General features: G+C 53.7%; 1 protein-coding gene across 1 annotated transcript in view; it reads right to left on the bottom strand.

Annotated features, from left to right (window-relative positions):
• amdhd1 (amidohydrolase domain containing 1) overlaps positions 1-7,437 on the bottom strand; it is a 31,026-nt gene that overhangs the window by 9,789 nt on the left and 13,800 nt on the right. The gene's annotated exons all lie outside the window — the stretch shown is intronic.

Raw genomic sequence — 7,437 nt, 5'->3', positions numbered from 1 at the left:
CGCGGAAACAGGCCCTTTCGGCCCATCGGGTCCGCGCCGACCAGCGATCCCCGCACATTAACACTATCCTACACACACTAGGGACAATCTTTTTTAACATTTACCAAGCCAATTAACTTACAAACCTGTACGTCTTTGGAGTGTGGGAGGAAACTGAAGATCTCGGAGAAAACCCACGCAGGTCACGGGGAGAACGTACAAACTCCGTACAGACAGCACCCGTAGTCGGGATGGAACCCGGGTCTCCGGTGCTGCATTTGCTGTAAGGCAGCAACTCTACCGCTGCGCCACCGTGACCGCCCTAAGGTTCCTATGAACTTGATCAAGAGTCACTCTATCCATGAGCCCCATCATGGACAGCATTACATTCACCAGTCACTATCTGGGCCTGTGGGAGTCATCTCCTTCAAACCTCTGGTCTCACTGCATCCCTTGTGAGGTCCTCTGTAACTGCACTACCACAAATACTTCTGGTTCCTTGACTTAATGTCCATTTACCTTTCTCTGTCAATCGTGTTATACATGTCATACATTAGTTATATTAGATGACTAAATATAACTATTGGTTAGTTTAGTTTAATGTTACATTACATTTCCTTGAGCAGCATCTGCTTTGATCTGTCCTTTTCACTCCTAACATGCTCTTTGTACCCTTCCATATCTACAGTTACAGTTTAAGGATAAGGGGGAAGTCTTTTAGGACCGAGATGAGAATGTTTTATTTCACACAGAGAGTGGTGAATCTGTGGAATTCTCTGCCACAGAAGGTAGTAGAGGCCAGTTCATTGGCTATATTTAAGAGGGAGTTAGATGTGGCCCTTGTGGCTAAAGGGATCAGGGGGTATGGAGAGAAGGCAGGTACAGGATACTGAGTTGGATGATCAGCCATGATCATATTGAATGGCGGTGCAGGCTCGAAGGGCCGAATGGCCTTCTCCTGCACCTATTTTCTATGTTTCTACAGTTCCCATCTCCCTGACTCAGTCTGAAGAAGGGTCTTGATCCGAGAAGTCACTCCTTCCTTCTCTCCAGAGATGCTACCTGTCCCACTGAGTTACTCGGCCATTTTGTGTCTACTGTCAGTAGATATTTCTGCCGGTCGTTTTGTCTGCATCCCAGCCTTTACGACTTCCCTAAGAATTCCCCATCTTGCTGCCGACATCTGCGGCTTTTTAAACATTACTTACCCTCCTATCCTTTTACACGACTTGTTAGATTTCCATTGAACAGTAGTAATCAGCCAATTTGTTATTAATCCATGAACTGCTTTCAAACTTAAAATATTCTTACAGTTGGGCCATTGCTGGCAATTCTGCCCTGAGGTGATCATGTCAGTCGTAAGCATTTTATTAGTGTCTGAATATACTCCCGAGGTCTCTTCAATGGACATATGTAATGGGTTGTAGTCACTGCAAGCTACCTGCAAGGCTGTATCTGAATCTGAACCTGAAATGTATTAGTGAGTTTTATCTGGAAACTTTTCATAACGTCATCTCAGAAATCACCATTATATTTAGACATAGGACCTCTAGTTCTTATAATGGCTGACGTGCTAGTTCTTTCCTGAATCATCGTTACTTTTTTGCGTATTTTTCTTTCATTTGATCTATATCACTGTTTATATCCCTTGTTTTCCTTACCCTGACCCTCAGTCTGAAGAAGGGTCTCGACCTGAAACGTCACCCATTCCTTTTCTCCAGAGATGCTGCCTGTCCCGCTGAGTTACTCCAGCATTTAGTGTCGATCTTCTGCTGGTTATATACTTTGGTCCAACACTAGGCCGCCAAACTCCACTCAGCTTAAAACTAAAACATGCTGGAGAGTTTGAAAAGCTAAAACAGGGTTCCGAGTTCTCATAGTCCCTTAATGTTGATTGGAAGCATTAATGACTTCATACCATAAGATAGAGATCTGCTTACAAACGTTCTCTATTTATTTTTTAAGATATAGATATTATAAGTTTTCTGTATTATTTTACCAATGAAGGGGAACTTTTCCATCTGTGGGCTTTCTTACAAAACAAAATTGATTGAGGTTTTAAACTATGTGTCTGTCACAATTTACCTGTTTAACCTAAAAATGTATGTGAAGTAAACTCATACATTAAATCCTTGGTAATGTGCTGGGATATCTTTAGAAGCTTTGCATCCAAAATGTCACCCACCCTTTTTCTCCAGAGATGCTGCCAGACCCGCTGAGTTACAGTATTATCTGTAGTTCCTTTCTATACAACTCCATAATCTCAGGTTCCCAACAGCCACATGTATGTTGACCCTGGAAACTTAAAATCCAGCACGTCTCCAAGGCCTTACCAATGTCAGGTTAATTCCCGGGATGGCGGGACTGACATGTGATGAAAGAATGGATCGACAGGGCTTGTATTCACTGGAATTTGGAAGGATGAGAGGGGATCTTATAGAAACATATAAAATTCTTAAGGCATTGGACGGGCTAGATGCAGGAAAAATGTTCCTGATGTTGGGAGAGTCCAGAACCAGGGGCTACAGTGTAAGAATAAGGGGTAGGCCATTTAGGATTGAGATGAGATGAGAGAGTTTGTGAATCTGTGGAATTCTCTGCCACTGAAGGCAGTGGAGGCCAATTCACGGGATGTTTTCAAGAGAGAGTTAGATATAGCTCTTAGGGCTAGCGGAATCAAGGGATATGGAGAGAAAGTAGGAACGGGCAACTGATTGTGGATGATCAGCCATGATCATAATGAATGGCTTGAAGGGCCGAATGGCTTACTCCTGCACCTATTTTCTATGTTTCTATGTAATATCTAGCAGGTGCACCACGGCACTATTAAAAGCATCCTCTCAGGGTGGATCACTGCTTGGAAAGCCATTTGCTTTCCCTCAGACAAATGGAAATTGCCGAGGATTGAGCAGGGTACCCAATACATCATGCAAACTAATCTCCCCCCCATCCACCGTACCTCCATCTGCACATCACGCGGCCTCAGGAAAGCAGCCAACATCATCAAGGACCACTCACACCACGGCCATTCTCTCTTCCGTCAGGTGGAATATCTAAAAGTTTGAAATGTCGAACCTCCAGATGCTAGAACACCTTCCTCCCTGTGGTTATCAGACTCGTGAACGCACCTCTCATATCCATCTCCCGGTTACCAGACACTTTAACTTCCCTTCCCATCCCACAGTGACCTTTCCATCCTGGGCCTGATCCACTGTCAGAGTGAGGCCAAACGCAAATTGGAGGAACAGCACCTCGTATTTCGCTTGGGCAGCCTACAACCCAACAATCAAGGACGAGTCGCACCCTGGCCACTCCCTCTTCTCCCCCTTCCCATCGGGCAAAAAGTACAGAAGTGTGAAAACGCACACCTCCAGATTCAGGGACAGTTTCTTCCCGGCTGTTATCAGGCAACTGAACCACAACCAGAGAGTGGTGTTGAACTACTATCTACCTCATTTGTGACTCTCGGACTAACTTTGATCGCACTTTGCTGGCTTTTCCTTGCACTAAACGCTATTCCCTTATCCTGTATCTATACGCTGTAAACGGCTCGTCTGTAATCATGTATTGTGTTTCCACTGATTGGTTAGCACGCAACAAAAGCTTTTCACTGTACCTCAATACACTTGTCAATAAACTAAACTGAACTAAAACATAATTTTCATTTATAAGGTAAAGTAAGGTGGGATAGCTTCACATGGACTGGAGGACTGCACTTTGGTTCCGTGCTGAGTCCACAGGTTAGTCCTGTGATAATCACAGCCTCATAAACGGTCTACGTTCGCAAAACATGCTTGCCGTTACAACTAATATCGACTGAATGGTTCACCTATAATTCTCTTGGCCTTTATAAAAGTGGCACTGATAAGTCTGTGGTAAATCATTACCTCCTGTAAACAGTGCCAGATTAAATGGACGAACTTCAGTTAGCCAGAACTTCAGTCAATCAGTAAGAAGGCTTGCCTCATGAGAGGAGCAAAATGTTCACAAACATTTTCCACAGTTGAAGAATATTTTCCTCCTTCTCATTCCATCAAATGGAAATATAAATGCATGTTCATAAACGATAGGAACAGAATCAGGCCATTCGGCCCATCAAGTCTACTCTGGCATTCAACTCCTAACTCAGTTCTCCTGCCTTCTCCCCATAACCCAAAGATACTAGAGGAGCAAGATGGACCACTCCGTTGAAATCGCCTATACTGAAATGTAGTACGCAAAGGAGCCATTTTAGTTGGCAAAACCTGCCGTTCGCTCTGCCTCTCGCAGTGTAATCAGTGTTGTGGGGGAACAGTATGTGTGATGATATCATTAAAATGCAGAATATATCTCATCTATCAATTCACAGATTTTTGTTATTTTTCTTTTTAAATGTTTCTGCCGGGCGAGTACAGCGGAGGGGCCGGGTGAGTACAGCGGTGAGGCCGGCGAGTACAGCGGTGGGGCCGGGCGAGTACAGCGGTGGGGCCGGGCGAGTACAGCGGTGGGGTGAGTACAGCGGTGGGGTGAGTACAGCGGTGGGGCCGGGCGAGTACAGCGGTGGGGTGAGTACAGCGGTGGGGTGAGTACAGCGGTGGGGTGAGTACAGCGGTGGGGTGAGTACAGCGGTGGGGTGAGTACAGCGGTGGGGCCGGTGAGTACAGGGGTGGGCCGGGTGAGTACAGCGGTGGGGTGAGTACAGCGGTGGGGTGAGTACAGCGGTGGGGCCGGGCGAGGTACAGCGGTGGGGTGAGTACAGCGGTGGGGTGAGTACAGCGGTGGGGTGAGTACAGCGGTGGGGTGAGTACAGCGGTGGGGCCGGGTGAGTACAGGGGTGGGGCCAGGCGAGTACAGCGGTGGGGTGAGTACAGCGGTGGGGCCGGGTGAGTACAGCGGTGGGGCTGGGTGAGTACAGGGTGGGGCCAGGCGAGTACAGCGGTGGGGTGAGTACAGCGGTGGGGCCGGGTGAGTACAGCGGTGGGGCCGGGTGAGTACAGCGGTGGGGCTGGGTGAGTACAGCGGTGGGGCGGGTGAGTACAGCGGTGGGGCTGGGGTGAGTACAGCGGTGGGGCTGGGTGAGTACAGCGGTGGGGCTGGGTGAGTACAGCGGTGGGGCTGGGTGAGTACAGCGGTGGGGCCGGGGTGAGTACAGTGGTGGGGCTGGGTGAGTACAGCGGTGGGGTGAGTACAGCGGTGGGGTGAGTACAGCGGTGGGGCCGGGTGAGTACAGGGGTGGGGCCGGGTGAGTACAGTGGGGGCGTGAGTACAGCAGTGAGGCGAGTACAGCAGTGGGGCCGGGCTAGTACAGTGGTGGGGTGAGTACAGCGGGGGGATGAGTACAGCGGGGGGGGCCGGGCGAGTACAGCGGTGGGGTGAGTACAGCGGTGAGTACAGCGGTGGGGTGAGTACGGCGGTGGGGTGAGTACAGCGGGGGGGTGAGTACAGCGGTGGGGTGAGTACAGCGGGGGGGTGAGTACAGCGGGGGGGTGAGTACAGCGGTGGGGTGAGTACAGGGGTGAGTACAGCGGGGGGGTGAGTACAGCGGGGGGGTGAGTACAGCGGGGGGGTGAGTACAGCGGGGGGGTGAGTACAGCGGGGGGGGGTGAGTACAGCGGGGGGGGGTGAGTACAGGGGTGAGTACAGCGGGGGGGTGAGTACAGCGGGGGGGTGAGTACAGCGGGGGGGGTGAGTACAGGGGTGAGTACAGCGGGGGGGTGAGTACAGCGGGGGGGTGAGTACAGGGGTGAGTACAGCGGGGGGGTGAGTACAGGGGTGAGTACAGTGGGGGGGTGAGTACAGCGGGGGGGTGAGTACAGCGGGGGGGGTGAGTACAGCGGTGGGGTGAGTACAGGGGTGAGTACAGCGGGGGGGTGAGTACAGCGGGGGGGTGAGTACAGCGGGGGGGTGAGTACAGCGGGGGGGTGAGTACAGCGGGGGGGGTGAGTACAGCGGGGGGGGTGAGTACAGGGGTGAGTACAGCGGGGGGGTGAGTACAGCGGGGGGGTGAGTACAGCGGGGGGGTGAGTACAGGGGTGAGTACAGCGGGGGGGTGAGTACAGCGGGGGGGTGAGTACAGGGGGTGAGTACAGCGGGGGGGTGAGTACAGGGGTGAGTACAGTGGGGGGGTGAGTACAGCGGGGGGGTGAGTACAGGGGTGAGTACAGCGGGGGGGTGAGTACAGCGGGGGGGTGAGTACAGCGGGGGGGTGAGTACAGCGGGGGGGTGAGTACAGGGGTAAATACAGTGGGGGGGTGAGTACAGCGGGGGGGTGAGTACAGGGGTGAGTACAGCGGGGGGGTGAGTACAGCGGGGGGGTGAGTACAGCGGGGGGTGAGTACAGCGGGGGGGTGAGTACAGGGGTGAGTACAGCGGGGGGGTGAGTACAGCGGGGGGTGAGTACAGCGGGGGGTGAGTACAGCGGGGGGGTGAGTACAGCGGGGGGTGAGTACAGCGGGGGGGTGAGTACAGCGGGGGGGTGGAGTACAGCGGGGGGGTGAGTACAGCGGGGGGCTGAGTACAGGGGTGAGTACAGCAGGGGGGGTGAGTACAGGGGTGAGTACAGCGGGGGGGTGAATACAGCGGGGGGGTGAGTACAGGGGTGAGTACAGCGGGGGGGTACAGCGGGGGGGTGAATACAGCGGGGGGGTGAGTACAGGGGTGAGTACAGCGGGGGGGGTGAGTACAGCGGGGGGGGTGAGTACAGCGGGGGGGGGTGAGTACAGGGGTGAGTACAGCGGGGGGGTGAGTACAGCGGGGGGGTGAGTACAGGGGTGAGTACAGCGGGGGGGTGAGTACAGCGGTGGGCGTGAGTACAGCGGGGGGGGTGAGTACAGGGGTGAGTACAGCGGGGGGGTGAGTACAGCGGGGGGGGGTGAGTACAGGGGTGAGTACAGCGGGGGGTGAGTACAGCGGGGGGGGTGAGTACAGCGGGGGGGGTGAGTACAGGGGTGAGTACAGCGGGGGGGTGAGTCCAGCGGGGGGGTGAGTACAGCGGGGGGGGGGGGTGAGTACAGGGGTGAGTACAGCGGGGGGGGGTGAGTACAGCGGGGGGGGGTGAGTACAGGGGTGAGTACAGCGGGGGGGTGAGTACAGCGGGGGGGGTGAGTACAGCGGGGGGGGGTGAGTACAGCGGGGGGTGAGTACAGGGGTGAGTACAGCGGGGGGGTGAGTACAGCGGGGGGTGAGTACAGGGGTGAGTACAGCGGGGGGGTGAGTACAGCAGGGGGTGAGTACAGGGGTGAGTACAGTGGGGGGTGAGTACAAGGGGTGAGTACAGCGGGGGGGGGGTGAGTACAGCGGGGGGGGGGGTGAGTACAGCGGGGGGGGGGTGAGTACAGCGGGGGGGTGAGTACAGCGGGGGGGGGGTGAGTACAGCGGCGAGGCATGTGTTTTGCGGAATAATGTGAGGCAAAATCGGAATGGCAGAAATGAAATAAGAAAGCGGAAACTTTCCGCCAAATTTGGACGGGTTGGGAGGTC

This window comes from Rhinoraja longicauda, chromosome 23, assembly GCF_053455715.1.
Source record: "Rhinoraja longicauda isolate Sanriku21f chromosome 23, sRhiLon1.1, whole genome shotgun sequence".
NCBI classification, from domain to species: Eukaryota; Metazoa; Chordata; class Chondrichthyes; order Rajiformes; family Arhynchobatidae; genus Rhinoraja; species Rhinoraja longicauda.
The sequence above is the reverse complement of the archived record's forward strand: the minus strand, read 5'-3'. Positions and strand labels throughout refer to the sequence as shown.